The sequence below is a fragment of the Carcharodon carcharias genome, chromosome 5 (assembly GCF_017639515.1).
Source record: "Carcharodon carcharias isolate sCarCar2 chromosome 5, sCarCar2.pri, whole genome shotgun sequence".
NCBI classification, from domain to species: Eukaryota; Metazoa; Chordata; class Chondrichthyes; order Lamniformes; family Lamnidae; genus Carcharodon; species Carcharodon carcharias.
This window is the reverse complement of record NC_054471.1, coordinates 98,409,933-98,430,110: the sequence shown is the minus strand read 5'-3', so window position 1 is coordinate 98,430,110 and position 20,178 is coordinate 98,409,933.

Below are 20,178 nucleotides of genomic sequence, written 5' to 3'. Positions count from 1 at the left end.
ATCTAGCAGATTCATTGTAGTAACTTGCCAAAGCTCCTTTGACAGTCCATTTCAAACCCACAATCTTTACTGCGAAGAAGAACAAGGACAGCAAACACATAGGAACACTATGTAAGTTCCCCTCCAAATCGTACACCAACTTGAAACTATATCCCCAATCCTGCCCTGTCGCTGGGTCAAAATCCTGGAACTCCCTTCCTAAATTAATGAAAAAAGTAATGCCTTTTCTTGGGAATTTTCATGGTTTGCTGAAGCCCACGTGGACAGAAATGCACAATAGATAATTCCCTGCACAATTAGGAAACTGGCAATTTCAATAAATCCTTGCTGTTTGAATGTTTGCCTCTGGCACGCAACCTGAACATGATATTGTTAAAGGTTATGGACCATTTTTTTGGATCTATGTTTCACAGTTTAATTCGTATGGTCAACTCAAGTTGACTACACTACTTACCTGCCTTTCTTCTGCCACATTTCAGAGCCATAGAGCTTTATCATGCATGCTTCCCTCTGCCTTTGTGTGTCTGACATAACAATGTACACATTCACTGGATCCACCTTTTGTTGCTTCACTTGTCATTATCATCTCCTTTCACCTTAAAGCATCATCCCTCTTGTTATTTAATCACTCCTGCCCTCCATCCTAGTAGACTTTCCCTTCTGTTCTTTTCCCATCCCCTTTTTCCTGCCACTGTATTCCCTTAAAAATGGTTACACCTCTATCTACTTCTTGTTCTGATAAAAGGTCATCGATCTGAAACTTAAATTCTGCGCTCTCTCTCTGAAGATGCTGCCTGACCTGCTGAGTATTTACAGCATTTTCGATTTTCATTAAATATTTAGTAACACTGGCTGAGCACAACTTCGACATAACACAGGAGTATAATGTTGCAGGAGCTGAAAATTGATTATTGCAGCCGTTAATATGCCAGTGATGGTTGAAGCAGCAGCAGCAGGCTGGGGGAGGGGCAGGTAGGTATTATCTGATCTGAACAGAACATGGGGTAGCTGTAATAGATGTGAGATTGTATGGCAATTTTCAAAACTGTCTTCAAGTGGAGGAATGGGTGGAGGCATCCAAAGAAGGGTGCATGGCAAGCGAAAGTAGCAAAAATGAAAAGCATGTAAGTTCAATAAGACTGATCTTCAGACACTGCTGGGTGACAACAGTAAAGGCGAGAAAGGCTGCTGTGCACCTATGGGAGGAAACGTCAACAAAGTGCCATGTGGAAGGAGAGTGACACTGGCACCGAGTAGCCCTTTACCCACACCAACAACTGCAGACCAGTCCTGGAAAATGTTAGTGATCTGATGAAGGGAGACAAAGTAACAACAGCAATAACAACTTGCATTAATTGACCAGTCTCCCTTTTCTTCTTTGGGCATCAACGCTTCACTGTATAAAGTTCATTGTTGCACAAGTAACCATTCTCAGTGCACTGTGGTTCAGGCATTCACCAGCTCTGCATTGAACAATGTTTTTATTCTGCCTAACAAGCAATTACTTGCACGCAAAAGCTTTACAGCTCATTCTCTACTTTAACTGAATAGCAACGTAAGATCTAAGGTATGATCTGTCGGACAATATTACCTTTCATCGATCATTTTACAGGAGAAACTTGCACACACTGTTTATGAAAGGCAAAGAAACAGAGTGGGAATCCTCAAAAGCGGAGAACTCAGCACCACCCCCCCCCACCCCCCCACCACAAGGAACAGGCTGTGGAATTGGTGGAAAGGTTGTCAGTTCATTAGAAGTGGAAGAGATCGATGAGACAGCGGAGGCAGCAGGCGAGTGGGTGCAGACCAGGACAGTTGCTATTGTATCCCTGTGGAGCAGCAGATTCAAGTTCATGGCCTGAATTTTTCCCTTGTCGGGCGAGAGCAATCGGTGGTCCTGGAGCAGTCGGGATAGGGGCCCCGACCATGATTGGCTCCTTGACTGTGATTTCATGCTGCTGGCCAATTAACGGCCAGCCAGCATGAAACGCGCTCTGAAAAGCTCAGCGCTGCTGGGGCCGGGGTGGGAAGTAGGCGAGGCGACTGCATCACTGCGGGCATTGGTGAGTGCTTCAAGAGGCAGACAACTGCCTTAGGGAACTGCAGGCCTGCAAATAATAAAATAGAGCATAAAAAAGCTGCAAAAAACGCCCATGCAGCACAATCAAACACCTGAAGGCATACCTCATAGATATCTTGTCACGAGATATTTCTTTTTATTTTATTTCCTAACGGAGATTTCATCCCACCTTTGAATGAGGTCTCATGAAAAATGTAAAGGCTGCCTGGCTGATTGGCCTATCCGCCAACCGTAAGGTTGGACGGGCCATGAAAAATCACATTCAATTGTGTCAAGAATGAGTCTAATTGCCCACTTAGTTGTTGACGGGCTTGCTTTCAACTGCTGTGCACACCCGCCGAGCAAAATATCACGCAAGCATCCGGATGCTCGCCTGATGTCATCTCGCGTGAATTAAGCCCGATTGGGTTGAGGGTGTGCCTGCCCACAGAAGGTAAAATTCTGCCCTATGTGTATCAGTGATGGCTGGAGCTAATCTGCTCAAGGCTGCCCTCAGTACACAGTATATGTTAGGCACTCCACCTACCTTTCCAGAACACCACACAAGTGACACGTACTGTATCAAGCTTCCCAAGCTCAAAAGATGCAACCAGCAGTTTCTGCTCCTCTGGTGCAAGTTGCCTTACAAACTGCGTCACCTCAGTCCCATGAACTTTTTATATCATTGAAGCAAACAACCACATCTTATGATGCTAGCCATCAGGGTACACCTAAGATAAGCACTGGAAAGGCATCTTTAGACGACCTATGGGAGCACAGTGTGAGGAAAGAGTAAGATGATTTACATTCATTTTTGAGTTGAAGGACATGCAGGATGATGGGCACTTAGATTAGGCTCAGTTATTCACAGACAGGAAATGGTGCAATTCCATTGCTCTCGGTATTCATTCATATCATTTTGACTTGCATGATTATGCAAGCAGAGAGAGGTTTTATGCAATGTGACACTAAAGGATGTGGGCTGAATTGAAGCATTTGTAACTTATGTAAAGATAGGGGATGTGATGATTCAATGGAGCAGACGGGTTTTGTGAAGAAACAGTAAAACTTTATTACAGAGACATCTAGGAGTGCTTGCACCGAGACCCTATCTCTTGTCCAAAAGACTCTGCCTCCACTCCAGATTGCCCGTGCTAAGAGCTCACTGGACGAAACCCCCACAGTACATCACATCTCCCATAATTGAAAGGATGGAGGGACAATATGTGCAGTTACCACATTTCCTCTCCCTTTAGTTTTTACGATTACTCTTTACAAAACATATCTGTATATCCATGCAGTAATTGTAGCTTTAAGGAATGTAGTGACTTCAGCTTTAAGACTTATTGTGTTGTATAGTATCATGTGACAGTGTGAACGATTCAGCTCTAAGTGTGGGGAACCCTAGAGTGGGAGTTCTTCTTCTAGATGTGGAGCTTGATGTAAGCACGTAGCTGCTGCTGCAGCCTGTAAATAAAGTTTGATGTTTCTAATGAGAAACCTGTCTGGAAAATCAAGTCCATAACAATCCAACAAACATATATTCAATTTCAAGTGATTATAAATCAAGTCTTTGAGGTGCTCTTTGTATATGGCTAGAGCAGTATAACTCCACCACTACTGATTCCTGAATTGGATCGACAGGATCTGGAGCTACACTATGAGACACTATCAGCTGCTCTATCACAACTGGGCAGTTCAGAATTTGGCAACTCTTCTGAAACATCTGAAATGCCTGTTTAGGTCCATCACACACCTCAGAGTCAACGGTTCAATGTTAATCAGAGGTTGGTCAATTAATTGTTGGACACTCTCTCTGGCTGGATGTGACCTATGTCCTTACGGACGATTCTATCTCCTACTTATACTTGGAAAGATAATGGACCAGCGTCTGAAACAATGGCTCCTGGAGCCCAACAGGGTCCACTACCGAAATTTTGCACAAATACCATGTCACCTACAGTGAATGTGCGAGCTTTACTGTGTATGTTATGGTTACATTTCTGATTACTCTGGTTCCGCTCTACCTTCCCCCTCTAAATCGGAAACACCGTGTAAACATGTATGTAGACAGTGTTTTGTTAATAACTCTGATGATGTTGAACCCATAATTAAATGTGGCATTGTAGAATAACTGAAGAGAAACCAGGAAAGTCGAGATTCCAGAGTGCTTTCCAATAACTTTTTCATACCAGACTTAAAAGTTTGTACAGCCCTTTCGGCTAGACTATTCAATGAGGGATGCCAAGGAGCTGTCTTTATATGGTGGATTCCATTCAGAACCATAAATTTCTGAAACTTGGTGCTGGTAAAGGCTGTACCATTATCAGAAATGATCATTTCAGGTAGGCCATGTATGCTGAAGCAGTGACATAGCTTCTTGATAGTTGTGTTCAACTTTGTTGATTTGACTTTGTATACTCCCATCCATTTTGAATGTGTGTCTAGAATTAACAAGAACATGGTACCTAAGAATGGACCTACATAATCGATTTGTAGTCAAATCCAGGGTCGACCAGGCCACTCCCCCGGATGCAAGGGTGCTGAAACAGACAACTCCTGTTGTTGCTGGCAGTGGAGACAGTGCTTGACCATGCTTTCAATGTTGCGGTAAATGCCTGGCCACCAGGCATAGCTTCGCACAAGCATTTTCATCTTTGATATGCCTGGATGTGCACTGTGGAGCTCTGTCAAGAGTGGCTGTCTTACCTTGTGATGGGACCACAACTCTTGACCCCTACAACAAAATTCCAACTTGACAGTTTAATCCCATGTTTCCGACATGGTGCAGGCTCAATTCTTCAGATACAGGCAAGTTTGGCCATCCTGGCAAAACAAAGTTTCTGACTTTCAACAATATTGGATCTCTGTTCATCCAATTTCTAATTTGTTTTGCACACACAGGCGAAGAATTTAAGAAATTCAACAATAGCACTATTTCCCGTGGAACGGGAGTATTTACGACACTACCTGATTTTAGGTGTAATATGTCAGACCAGGTGAGTTTTATCTTCTGTAGCCAATCTCAACCTAAAAGACTGGGTCCCTCTCCTTATACCATTATCACGGGCAGTTGGGTTGTCTGTTGCTTGTATGGACTGGGACAGTGGCAATGCCCTTGACTTGAATAGATTCTCCCATGTAAGTTCTTAACTTAGCAGTCGTCCGCTCCAAGTTTATTGGCTGTCTTCCTTCATTAAGGTACCTGAAAGTATGTTCTCCAACCACCATTACTGAGGCACCAGTATCCACTTCCATACGCAGTGGCTTCTCATTTACTTGTATTATCACCGTAATAGGCTCTGTTTTCACAGCAGTTACATTATACAGGGAGTACACATCAGTAGCAGCAGCTTCAACCTTTGCTGTACCTGTTAACCCGATTATGTTTGTTTGCTGTCTTGCAGGCTACCTCATCTTTGTTCAGCATTGCCCAACCACATCACCCTTCTTATGACAATAATGACATCTGCCTCTCTGAATTTACAAGTAAATTCCATGGTCATCTCCACATCTATAGCAATTTAGTCTTGAAGTTGTTGATGAAGCGTTTCTGTTATGCTTCTAAATGTTTCTTACAGTGGACATTGAATTGCGCTTTAATTCTGCAGGTCTGGCTTTCATGCCATGCTCAGCGGCAGGTTGAATGCCCCACATGTAGTCCAGTGCCATTATCCATGTGTTGCAAAGCCTGCGAGTCTTTTGCTGTGCTTTCCATGGCGAAGGAGGTTTCTAGGGTGCGCTTAAAGTCGATAGCAATTTCGGTAAGCAAGTGGCGCTGTATGGTGTCGTCCTTGACTCTACATACTAGTCAGTCCTGCAGCAAATCATTTAATACATCCCCAAAGTTGTAGTATTCCATTAACTGCTTGAGGTTCGCCACATAGATTGCGATGGACTCTCCCAGGGCACCAATTCTTAATTAAATTTAAAGCGCTGCATTATCACAGATGGCTTTGGCTGGAATTGTGCTTTCACTAGGTCCACTAACTCACTATGTAACTTGGAATTGGACGCGCTCGGGGCAGTCAGGTTGCAAATCAGGTTGTATGTGTTACTGCCACATACACTTAAGAGGATCGCTTCCCACTTCTCTTCGGCGGTTATTTCATTTGCTACAAAGTAAAATCCGAGGCACTCAACATACTGGCTCCAAATATTAACATCATATGGATTGATTCTTCCAAACAACGGTATCACTGGTGAGTAGTTTTTAAAATTTGATTTACTCACAGTAACAGCGTGAGGTGCACAGCTGAAGTTGATTTTATCCTCACCGCCAAATGTGATGACTCAAAGGAGCAGGCAGGTATTGTGAAGAAACAGTAAAACTTTATTACGGAGACATCTAGGAGTGCTTGCACCCAGACCCAATCTCTCATCCGAAAACTCTCCTCCCTCCTGCACCCCCAGCACCCTCTGGATTGCCTGCACCAGGAGCTCACTGGTCGAAGACCCCACAGCACATCACATGGCCCACAATTGACAGGAGGGAGGGACAATACATGCAGTTACCACAGGGGACAAGGAGTAATGGAAAAGGTGACAATGGGAGACTGTTAAACAGATGAGCACACTGCATTGTCCTGATCCTTATTTGTTGCCATCACTGAGCAGTCCTCCAAGTAACAGTCCTGCAATGCTCCACTCTATGCTCTATTCCCTTTAAGAGAGCAGGACCATCTCCCCAGGAATCTCCATGTCTGGGCCATTTTGTCAGACAAAGTTGCGCAGAGCACAAAAAGCTAAGGATGTGCAGTGGTGATTCTGGAGATATTGTACAGTCCTTTCTGACTTATCAAAGCATGGAAAGTGTCCCTTTAAGATGCTTGAGTCTCTCAGTGGCCACTCTAGTAGATGCACATGCCTCATCATCATGATCTTCAGCTGCTGTTCATGCAAGACTTAGCATAGCAGCTTGTCTCCGATAAGCCATCTGTTCATTTGACTATCTTCTTTGAAGAACTTAAGAGAGGGCAGAATTCATGAGGAAGCATGCATTATGGCAATTTCCAGAAAATGTGGCATTGGCATGATGGATTCCCTGCATTTGGTCATGCGCAATACGGGCATTCTCTGTTCTAGTGTGTCAGTTACTTGGAGAACGTATGCCCAAACATCACTCTGTGGGATGTTACATAGGTTTCCTGTGGCCACTTGAAATGACCCTGTGACATAAAGGTTAAGCACGGTTGTTACCTCCAAGGTCACAGACAATGGAATCCTGATAACCTTGGCTTGAGGTCTTTAGGCATTATCTGGCACAAGTCTGTGGATCTATTGTCTCATTAGTGACATCACTCTTCTCACATTGAGGCTCCTCATTGAGTTGTTTGTGAAATCTCTGTTGCCTGTAAATTCTATGAGGGAAAGATATCTTGTAGGAAGCTAATTTCATCTGCTGCCTCGCTCTACTTAATCATTTCTTCAACCCTTCATAATCATGCGCTGACCTTCTCCCCCTCCTCCTCCATAAAAGCTGACTCATTTTCAGTCATGGAATTGGCACTCTTGCTGCTGGTGGGGACAAATACATCATGTTGCCTCAGGCTGTCAGTCACAAGGCAAAGCAATTCATTTTAAAAGCCCCTATACATTCAGCAATCAACTAGAACACCATCCACACATGCAGTTCGAGGAAGACCCAGACCATTGTAGATACTACACCCTGCCTCTGAGATGGAAACCCAGCAGAAATGAATCCCACTTCAGAATACGTCTTGAAAAATGTCAATGCTGTCATTTTAAGACCAAAATTCTCCATTGCTTTTACAGGCCAAAGAGGAAACCTGATTTTTTTTCATCAAACTGGACCCCCAGCTTCAATCAGCTGATGAAGCTGGTGTCTAAGGTGAGTTGCAATAAAACTCCATCCCAAATCAGAAGGACACCTGTTGAAGCCTCAGAAGCTGACTCCCAATATTTCAGAGATTTGGAGGCTGGCAGATATTCCAGGCTCAGAGATGTGTCTCCATGGCAGACTGGGAGACACCATAACTTTGCACAATTGGAAAATCAAGGCCATAAATTAAAGGAGCAACCAAATTGTGAATGCTGCAGCACCAAGTGTGACAGTGAAGAACGAAGAGTGACAAGAGAAGCAGAATGCGGCCAACAAGCTCTTAGGACACAGCAGCTCATTATTATCATACAGAGCTCGTTACTATCCAGTGCAGTCTGCATGCCATCATAGTTTCATCAACTTGGATCTAAGCATGGAGCTACACTTTCCAGTGTATACAACCTTGGAAATGTGTCAACTTCTGGAACCAGGCTTGCAGGCATGACTGTTGGCATTCTCAGTAGAACTGATGTTTGTTCATTTTTTTTCTCTTACATTACCGGCTTTACTTGTGTTCCTCCAAATGATTGATTACAAATATCTGGGGGTTCAGTCAGTCAGCATCTGTAAGAATGACCAACAAAACAGCTATTTGGTGAGTTTACTGGGGCAATTTGAGCTTATATAGCTGTGCAGTGCACTTTAAGAAATATAAAGTGCAGAGGGTCTAACAGTTCAAGAGCTATTGAACATGGTAACTATGAGAGACCAACTGAGCAAAGCACAAGGGCTTTAGTCTGACTTGATGAGAATGGTTTGCTTCTTTGCTGTAAGATTCGATGATTCAATTCATGAAGACAAGGGAAATGCTGTCTACTGAGTTACTGCAGGCAAGCCAATGCTTCCCAGGTGATGTATGTTCAGCAATACATGAAATACGAGGTCACTGTGGGGTGCTATCCCAGGTGAGACTTGAATTGGGGAAGGTCTCAGACAATTGGGAAAATTCTAAGGTGCAATATGAGAATGAGCATGAATAAAATTGCTCTACATGGAGACTGCAAATATTTAGGTAGCTATTTAGTGCACCTGATTCAAACTGATTCACCAACCTGCTCCAAGTGCAACGTAAAGAGGTTAAGAAGTAAAATATCAGGATTTCTGAAGTCTATATGTATAAAAGTGAAATGTCTGTCTATCTGTTTGTTTGTTGGCAAACTCCTCTGAGGTTCTTGAGCCAAACCAAACTTGGTGGGATGATACCTTGGGCCAAGGGGCATCTCATAGGGGAGTTGACATTTTAACATCCCCACTGTGTGGGGGGCGGGGGGGGGGGGGGGGGGGGGGGGGGTGCTTTGGCCTTCTAGCAAGGGATTCCATGGCCCTGACTACACGGTGTCACAGTTGACACTGTAACTCAGACATGCTTTAACCAACCTTAAATATACATTCTAAGAAAGACGACGATGAATTTACATCATAAATCCCCAACTTCCTTTCATACTTCAATTTTTTTTTTATTTTATTTGTTTCATGTATATCATGTTCTGAGACACAATGCATTATTACTTGGTAGGGGAAAGCGACAGGTAGCACACAGAGCCAGAGAAGTTGAAGAGGACAGAGCAAAATGGCAAGAAGTTGACAGTGACAGAATGCAAGAAGAACCAGTGCTGCAAGTAAGAGACCAAGACTCTTAAAGGAAGCTTTCATCTCTGATCCTCGTCATAATCATGAGCTGGACCCGGAGTACAATATTGGCAGCAGATCAGAGGTACATGAATATTGTGGTGCAACAAAGTGGAAAAAAGAGCCACCTTCAATATTTTGCGTTCATGGTAAAGTACGATAACCACCTTTAAGTGAACCACTTGACCCACTGAATGTTCTTCTTATGGAACAAGAACAAAATCAAAACATTTCTTGAAAAACACCAAGAAATACATCGGCTGAGTTGGATCACCAAGATCAAGAAGGAAGAACTTCTCATGTGGTCTATCATAAAATATTTAATGTTTCAACAAACACTGAAAATGCAGACAGTGGCACTGACAATGGAAAGAGTGATACAACAGATATTGCCTTGGCACTTCCGAGTATTAACAAACATTGAGGAAATAGCTGTGGATTATAGATTTTGGTCCTGGGAATTTTGTAAGTGACACTGATGTCACGGGCATTTTAAAAGGTGTTTCCCTAGAGTCGCCCATGAACAAGGTATTTGTTTGTGAGCATGTATGTTTTACCTTTGGAGTGAGTAATTCAATTTTAAAAATAACCCAGCAGCAAAGCCTTTTACTTCAAAAGGAAAAGGTTAGTTTATTTCACACTATTACTCTGGAAGTAACCTGAGAAAAGAGAGTCACTAACACATACACACAAAGATTATTTATAAGAATTGGAACAATTCAGTCTGTACTCAGCGCAGGCCTGCTATGTTTTGAAGTTGAGATATTGCATGGTTTGAAATGAAGGTCTTGAGGATGAAGAGTTATCTCTGCAGCTGTGATAGCTTCCACTGTTGAATTGCCAGAGGTTGCTTTAACAGGTGAGCTTATTAGGTGGAATCAGGTTTACAAGGAGGAGAGAAGGTTCCTTATTTCTGTTCTGCAGACGCAGCACTTATAGCTGCCTAGTTACTACATAGTGTCTTTGTGCTTGAAAGAAACCCATCAAGTTAGTGAGTTTCTGTTTACTTTTTTTTGGAACACTCATTGAATTTTTACTGTGTATGTCTGAGGATGTATCTCCTCTTTGTCCGGCTGAAGGGGTTCCAGCCTGAATCCACAAGGAGAAACTCAGAGTCCGTTATGGATACAGTCTTTAAACTCAGTCCAAGGTTTACAAAATGTGACTTTTAAATCAGTTTTTCTAAAAAAATTGTAAAATCATAACTGCACACTATAACACTGAGGATATAGAGTGTGATCAGTAGAAACCATACCAGAAAAATTGTAAATCTAATTAAACTAAAGTCAAGCCAAGTAAAGTAAAGTAAATGAAAGTAATTTCATTGTAAAAATAAAGTTTTTTGTCAAATAATGTTTTTGAATAATTTCATATGAATTAAGGTATTTGTGTTTCATATTTGTGGGATTAAAATTTGTGTGCAAGAACATAATTAAATGAATTGTTAAATGAAATCTATTGGATATAAGAAATGCTTCAAATAAATTATTTCAGCGAAACATTTTTGTGGTCTGATTTTCAACTCTAATACCTAACTCATTCAGTGCATGCGGCCATGGGGTGAATATCTCAGCTTATTACTTCACAAATCTTAATATCATATTTTATAAAATCTTATTTTCAACTTGAATTCTTTATTTCCCAGGTGCAGGTCAGATAGCCCAGCGTGTTTGAAATAAAAACAGAAAACACTGCAAGTACTCAGTAGGTCAGGAAGCACCTGTGGAGAGAGAAACAGAGTTAACGTTAATGGCTTTCATCAGAATTTAGTTCTGTTTCTCCCTCAACAGATGCTATTAGACTTGATGGGCAATGCGAACATTTTCTATTTTTATTACATAGAGGTTAAGAATGAATGCAGCATAACAAGAAATGAAGCTGCAACTGGGTGCAGGCTGACTTTTAATTCTTCATGCAAAGCACAATTGATGTCGAACAAACTAACAAACTTTCAGTAGGCAAGGTGCAACACATTAATGGAACACAAAACATTTGCTTGTGCAATGCATAGTTATCTATCTAGAGAAGGCTGCCTTCTGCAGGAGTGCAGAAGGTAGATAGACAGAGGGATGCTATCCACCATCTTCCCACACTCCCCCAAACCGCCGTTGCCTTATTTGAAGACACTATCGTGGAGATGATCAACATTGGTGATAAACAAATTGTAGTAGCTATATTCCAGTTTGTATAATTATAATTGTATACCTTGTCTATGTAAGTCTGTTTGAGCAGTTGTATAAGAGTGACGATGGAAATTTGGATGTTCATTTATATGTCAGGTCCACCTCTGCCTTTAGTTCTGCACTGCAGGGCGCAAGATACTTGTGCAAGGCTCACAAGTGTAGGCATTAGGATTTCCGGAAGATGCCTGAGCTTTTCCAGAATTGGAGCTACTTGACACCATTGCCACAATGCCATTCGGTTGCACCACACAAAGAAAAAATTAGAGCAGAGGGATGTGCCCCTTTTAATTTTGGACCCAGTGTTTCTGGGTTCTGAATTTCCTGCCTGAGGCTCCACCTCTCAGAGTGTCAGCACAGCATGTTTTTTTTACACAGAGAAAACGTCTCCAAGATCAATCTAGTGCCATGTAACTCAGTCTCCTGCAAGTCCGAAAGGCTGTCACACTGAGTCACATTTAAATCACCAGCTTTCAGTGAGCAGGTTAATAAAGGCACGAGAAACATGTGTAAGTTTCAGTTTCTCAGGGAGGCAGAATTAAATTGCGTTGAATTGCATTTAATTTACATGTAAGTGGGAAATTAAGCATATAGGCTTCCTGCCCCTAATGGATAGGTTTTCCATTTTATGCCTGTCTCTTTATGGGGTATGTGGAACATTCCTTGTTCCAGTCCTACTCTGGCCCCCTTCCAGAACTCTTTCTCCAGTACATCGATGATTACTTCGGTGCTGCTTCATGCTCTCGTCGGGACTTGGAAAAATTTATTAATTTTGCTTCCAATCTCCACCCCCCATCATTTTCACGTGGTCCATCTCTGACACATCCCTTCCCTTCCTTGACCTCGCTGTCTCAATCTCTGGTGATAGACTGTCCACCAATATCCATTACAAGCCTACCAACTCCCACAGCTACCTCGACTACAGCTCCTCACACCCCGCTTCCTGTAAGGACTCCATCCCATTCTCTCAGTTCCTTCGCCTCCTTCGCATCTGTTCTGATGATGCTACCTTCAAAAACTGTTCCTCTGACATGTCCTCCTTCTTCCTTAACCGAGGTTTTCCATCCACGGTCGTTGACAGGGCCCTCAACCGTGTCCGGCCCATCTCCTGCGCATCCGCCCTCATGCCTTCTCCTCCCTCCCAGAAACATGATAGGGTCCCCCTTGTCCTCACTTATCACCCCACCAGCCTCCGCATTCAAAGGATCATCCTCCGCCATTTCCACCAACTCCAGCATGATGCCACCACCAAACACATCTTCCCTTCGCCCCCCCGGTGGCATTCCATAGGGATCGTTCCCTCCGGGACACCCTGGTGCACTCCTCCATCAACCCCTACTCCTCAGCCCCCACCTATGGCACCTCCCCATGCCCACGTAAAAGATGCAACACCTGCCCCTTCACTTCCTCTCTCCTCACCGTCCAAGGGCCCAAACACTCCTTTCAAGTGAAGCAGCATTTCACTTGCATTTCCCCCAAGTTAGTCTACTGTATTCGTTGCTCCCAATGCGGTCTCCTCTACATTGGAGAGATCAAACGTAAACTGGGCGACGGCTTTACAGAACACCTGCGGTCTGTGTGCAAGAATGACCCAAACCTCCCTGTCACTTGCCATTTTAACACTCCACCCTGCTGTCTTGCCCACATGTCTGTCCTTGGCTTGCTGCATTGTTCCAGTAAAGCCCAACGCAAACTGGAGGAACAGCACCTCATCTTCCGACTAGGCACTTTACAGCCTTCTTGACTGAATATTGAATTCAACAACTTTAGATCTTGAACTCCCTCCTCCATCCCCACCCCTTTCTGTTTCTTCCCCCTTCCTTTTGTTTTTTCCAATAATTTATATAGATTTTTCTTTTCCCACCTATTTCCATTATTTTTAAATCTTTTATGCCCCCACCCCCACTAGAGCTGTACCTTGAGTGCCCTACCATCCATTCTTAATTAGCACATTCATTTAGATAATATCACCAACTTCAACACCTCTGTGTTCTTTTGTTCTTTTGTCCGTGACATCTTTTAATTATCTGCTCCTATCACTGCTTGCTTGTCCCTACAACCATCCACCCCCCTCCACTTCTCTCCCCCACCCAATCACCGCCCGGCCCCCAACCCCCCAACGCCAAACCAGCTTATATTTCACCCATCTCCTTGGATTCACCCAGTTCTGTTGAAGGGTCATGAGGACTCGAAACGTCAACTCTTTTCTTCTCCGCCGATGCTGCCAGACCTGCTGAGTTTTTCCAGGTAATTCTGTTTTTGTTTTAGGTTTTCCATTTTGCTACCTTCCAGTCACTGATTTAATCACTAACAGTTTTCCCACTGCCGGGCACCTGATGCACAATCTCCTGTGCAATTCTCAGTGCCCACCTGCCATCTTGCCTGTCCCAACGAGCTCCACAAAACCCAGCTTGCTGTGTGTGTCAAATTTTGTTTGATAACTCTTGGGAAGCATCTTGGGACTTTTTACTATATTAAAGGTAGCTATATAAATACTAGTTGCTGTTGTTGTGGTAACAGATTTCCACACTTCTCCTGAATTCCCTGTTGGATGTGTTAGTGACTGATTAATGTTTAGGGCCCCTAGTTTTGGTCTATCCAGAACGTGGAAATATTGGGCAGAATTTTGTCCTTGATGGGCGGACGGTCCCCAACGCTTCCTCTGCGGGGGTAGGAAGGGGGCAGGGAGAGGGATTGCCCAATTGCCAGAGTGCGCTCTTTCACACATGCACACGAAAGAGCACACCGCTCCCTGAGGCTAAGTGCTGCCTCAGGGAGAGGGCTGACAGTGTTTGAAACTTTAAAAATTGAAAAATAAAAAAAGTATTAACATGTCCCCCTTTTGTGACAATGTCACACGAGATGGGACATGTTAATAAATATCACAAAAACTTTATTAAACTTTTTTAAAACAGACATGAAACCTCACCCCGCCAGTGCATGAGGTTTCATGTTTTTTCAGAAGCCCGCCGGGGCTCCTGGCTTGCCCACCAATCTTAAGGTTGGACGGGCAGGGCCTTTAATTGGTTTAACTACCCTGTCAATGGCCTCAATTGGCCATTGAAAGGTCGGCGGGCGGACAGCTGATTTCGCTATCTGCCCGCTTTCCTCAATATTTAGAGGGGGTTACTCCTGATGTCATCCCGCATCATTTCGCGTCTGCGAGTGGGCCCCGCCCCCAGCTCACTGACGGAAATATTCTATCCATCTTCTCTACATCTACTAAGCAAACTCTTTCATAATCTCAAATGCCTTTATCAGGTCACCCTTCTTTTTTCTAGAGTAGGGCCCAAGCCTGTTAAATCTTTCTTGATAGGAATCTCTCAGTTCTGGTATTATCCTTGTCATTCTTTTTGGCATTTTTTACTAAGGCCTCTATATCCTTTTGTACGATATGGAGGCCAGAATTGCGCACCATTCTCTATGGACAGAATTTTACCCTTGGTCTGCGGGATCGGTGGGGGTGGGCAGGAGTGGTCGGAAAGCCACCCGCAATCGGCAGCACTCCGCGATTTTACGTGGGTGGGCCAATTAAGGCCTGCCCAGCTTCATACATGGCCTGGAATGTGCGCGAAGAGGTGGGCGGGGACGGGGGCATGATGTCCGCCGGGTCCAATGGCGACCCGGCGGCCGATTCAAATGCAGCCTCAACAGCGCCTGGAAGGCCACCACTGAAGGACGTGAATGTGTTGCCAATGGAAACTGTAGCGGGTGGACACAGCAGGCAGGAGGGTGGGCCGGCGGGGCAGTCAGCCCTGTGTTTTTCAGATGAGCGACTGGACATCCAGCGAGGTGTGTGGGAGGATCCAGTGGAGATACATGAGGTGTTAGAGTGTGAGCGCCAAATGCCATGGTATCAATTGTGAAGGAGTCCATGTGGAGCATAAGCACTGTATTGGCCCACATGTCTGAGCGCAATGCCTCCTCCATGGATAGAGTGGTGACTCTCATGGAGAGGCTGCTCTAGGAACTCAATCAGGTGTTCCTGGGAATTTGTTCCGGGACCTGCAAGCCCTCACACCGGCAATGACCTCAGCTGGTCAGTGTCAGTGTGGGGGATGGTTGGCACCCAGTATCCCAGCTAGGTGCCCATCCATCAGTGGTGAGCAGGGAGGTCCAAAGCGACCTGAGGTTGGCGCATGAGCTGCCTGTCGTCTCTGTGGGATCCTCTCAAGGCTCTCCAGACCGTGGCATCCGATGAGTCTGGTAATGGGGATTGTGCTCTCCACTGGAGGGCTAGCACAGGCTCCACAGGCCAGAAGACGCCTGCCAAGGTTATCAAGGCCAACAGGACAGCAGAGTGAGGGTGCTGTCTCCAATGCCGGTGCCAGCGAGGGGGGAGAACCTAGACACAGCACCCGCAAGTGTAAACATAAAGCACCTTAAGCACGACACGGGGTTATCACTGGTGATATTTGGTTCCCCCATTTTACTTCATTTTTTAATGGTGCTTTGGAAAACATTGGCTCATGTTAAATCCTGCTACTTTTAACATTCACAAGTAAATGATATGCTATTTTCTGCAACTAGCTTCTGGATGACTTATTTGTTCTGTAGGTGCAGAGTAGGCCATGATGTTATGATGGACTTGTGTCTCCTGAAACTTTATTGCAAAGGCACATAGTTTATGTTGTTGCCCAAGGAACTGGTCCTGTCAGGGATCGATAATGGAACTTGCAGTCCTGTCATGTGGTGGTGGTTCTTATTTGGTGGGCTAGCTGAAGGAGCATTGGATCAAAGCATCCCAGGTGTCCCTGCCTCCCTGTAGGTTATCCAGGTCTGTGTGTATGCCCTCAGTGTCCTCTTCACTGTGCTCGTCCTCGGAATCACTTCTGGACTCATCATCTGTTGCCTGTGGAGCTGCATCAAGATGTTCTTCCTCTCCATCCCCCTTTCTAGCACCAGATTGTGGAGAGTGCAGCATGTAACCACTATCAGTGACACATGATCTGGTGGGGGGAGGTGGTATTTCAGTGCGCCCCCTGAACGGTCTTGGCATCAGAAGCACATCTTGAGAAAACCTATGGTCCTCTCTACCTCCGCCCTTATGGATGCGTGGCTGTTGTTGTACCGCTGCTTTGCCTCTGTTCTTGGATGGCGGAGAGGCGTCATGAGTCACATTTTGAGGGGATAGCCCTTGTCACCCTGCAGCCATCCATCCCGTCGGGCTGGAGCACTGAAGAGCCTCAACAATTAGGAGTGAATCAGGAGGTAAGCATCATGGGAGCTGCCAGGGTACCTTGCACAGACTTGCAGAATCTGCATCCTGTGATCGCACACTATTTGCACATTCAAGGAGTGGAAGCACTTCCTGTTGACAAAGGCTCCCGGCTGACCCTCTGGCACCTTGATGGCAATATGTGTGCAGTTGATGGCACCCTGGACACAGGGGAACCCAGCAATCACTGCAAAGCCTCTGGATTGCTCAGCCTGTCTGGCCTCGTCCGTATGATAAAGAATGAAAGTCAATACCCTCCTGAACAGAGCCTCTGTCACCAGCTTGACACAACTGTGGACAGCTGATTGGAACACTCCACAAAGATCCCCCACTAACCCTTGGAATGAGCCAGAAGCAGAGAAGTTGAGGGTCACTGTGACCTTCAGCGCCACTGGCATGAGGTGTCCACCCACACAGTCGGAGCTGATCTCAGGGCCGATCCTCTGACAAATGTAGGTCACTGTTTCCCTTGAGAGGTGGAGCCTCCTCCAGCATTCCACCTTGGACATATTGAGGTCGCTGCATCGCCACCTGTAAACCCTGGCAGCAGGATAGTGGCGTCTTCTCTGGCCCCTTCTGCCTTGGACTACCTGCTGGCCCTGCGCCCATTGTGCCTGCACCTCTCCTCCCTCAGGTCCCTCCCCTGCAAGCTGCATTGGAACACCTGGCCTCCTCCCCCTTCTGCCCCTCTCTTCCTCCTCAGAGGAGGTGCCTCCAGCGGAGAGCACAATCCCCATTACCAGGCTAAGAGAAGGCTGTCTGACACCTGGATGGGTCCACACAGTGTGAATCCTCTGGGGGCCTGGAAAACAACGGAATCCTGAACTGAAGCCTCTAAATTCTCTGAATGCAGCTCTGAAGCGAAATGAAGCTGTCGTGTTCACAGAAACTACCAGCAGCAAGTGATATCCTGCACTCCTCACTAATCACTTTGACAAGGCCACTGGGCCCTAGTGTGCCGCCGTGGATGAGGCTTTGCAAATTGTGGCCTGCCCATTTTGCCCATGCCATGGCCTGAAAATTGCACAGGCTTCGTAAAGTCAGAGACAATTGGTGTCTCAAGGGCCTTAACTGGCCACTTAATTAATGGCGGGTGCACCTCTGTCTCCATCACTTGCCTGTCTAGCGATATATCGTGAGAGTGCGCATTGACATTGGCACACTCGGCCAACATCAATGCACTTTATTTAGCGCTCAAGTGGGCTGGGTGCATGCCCACCCACCAAGCTAAAATTTCTGCTCCAGATTTTTATTTTCCAAGGAGTATTGGAGTTCCTTAAGATGAAAGCAAAATACTGTGGATGTTGGAAATCTGAAATAAAAACAGAAAATGCTGGAAAAACTCAGCAGGTCTGGCAGCATCTGTGGAGAGAGAAACAGAGTTAACGTTCAAGTCCATATGACCCTTCTTCAGCCCTGATGCTGTCAGGCCTGCTGAGTTTTTCCAGCATTTTCTGTTTTTATTTGGACTTCCTTATTCTTCCTGCCAAGATGCACTAACTCATTCTCACCTGTATTGAAACCTATTTGCCAATTTAATAACCATTCTGGAAGTTTATTGATATCTTCTTGTATTTTCTTGCAGTCTTCCTTAGTATTAATGAAACCCCATAATTTGGCATAGTACATAAATTTTGAAATTGAAATTCTAATTCCCAACTGCAAATTGTTTTACCTTTGTTGAACCTGTTGCTGCTTCTATATTGAGCCAAGTTATTTTTTGGTTTATTTTTGTTTTTTGAGAGTTGTAGAATTTCTGGGAACTACATTAATGTGAAATGGAGTAGCCATTTGGAGATATCTGTTTGGAAACTTGACTCTGCATTAGGGTGATGGCGTAGTGGTAATATCACTGGAGTAATAAGCCAGAGGGCCAGGTTAATGCTCTGGAAATGTGGGTTCAAATCCCACTATGGCAGCATGTGGAACTTAAATTCAATTAATAAATCTGGAATTAAAAGCTAGTTGTAGTAATGGTGACCGTGAAACCATTGTTGACTGATGTTAAAAACTAATCTGGTTCACTAATGTTCTGGCCTACATGTGACCCCAGAGACCACACCAATGTGGCTGATTCTTAACTGCCCTCTGAAATGGCCAAGCAAGTTACTGAGCTGTACCAAACAGCTACAGAAAAAACAAATAAGAATTAAAACAGGCATCAACATCAGCACCAGAAAGAGCAAACCTAGCCCTGTTGACCCTGCTAAGTCTGCCTTACTACTATCTGGTAGCCTGATGTAGTTATACTCACGAACCATGTCCCAGGGAATACCACCACCATCCCTGGGTATGTCCTGTCCCACTGGCATGCCAGACCCACCAGAGTTGGTGACGCAGTGGTATACAATTGGGAGTGAGTTGTCTGAGGAGTCCTTAACATAAACTCTGGGCTCCATGAAATCTCATGACATTAAGTCAAACATAGGCAAGGAAATTTCCTGCTGATTACCACCTATCACACACTACCTTCCCCCTCCACCTCTACCCCTCCACCCCCACCTCAGCTGAATCATTACTTCTCCATGTTGAACACCAATTGGAAGAAAAACTGAGGGTGACAAGGGCACAGAATGTACTCTGGGTGGATAATTCAATATCCATCAGCAAGAGTGGTTCAATAACACCACTACTGGCTGAGCTGGTCGAGTCCTAAATGATATAGTCCTATCTTCAACTTCAGGATATCTCCATTGCATAGTGTGACACTACCACCATGTTAAATTAGACAGATCTAGCAACTTAAAACTGGACATCCATGAGGTGCTGCGGGGTAGCAGCAGAATGGTATTCAACCTCAATCTGTAATCCACATGGCCCGACACATCCCCAACTCTACCATTACCATCAAGCCGGGTGATCAACCCTGATTCAATGAAGAGTACAGAAGAGCATGCCAGGAGCAGCACCTGGCATACATAAAAATGAAGTGTCAATCAGGTGAAGCTATGACACAGGACTACTTGCATGCCAAGCAGTGGAAGCAGCATGGAATAGACAATGTAAGCAATCCCACAATCAACTTATCAGGTCGAAGCTCTGCAGTCCTGCCACATCCGATCGTGAATGGTGGTGGACAATTAAACAACTCGTTGGAGGAGGAAGCTCCATAAATATCCTCAGCCTCAATGATGGGGGTCCCAGCGCATCAGTTCAAAATTCAAGGCTGATGCATTTACAAACATCTTCAGCCAGAAATGCCAAGTGGATTTTCCATCTTGGCCTCCTCCGGAGGTCCCCAGCATCACAG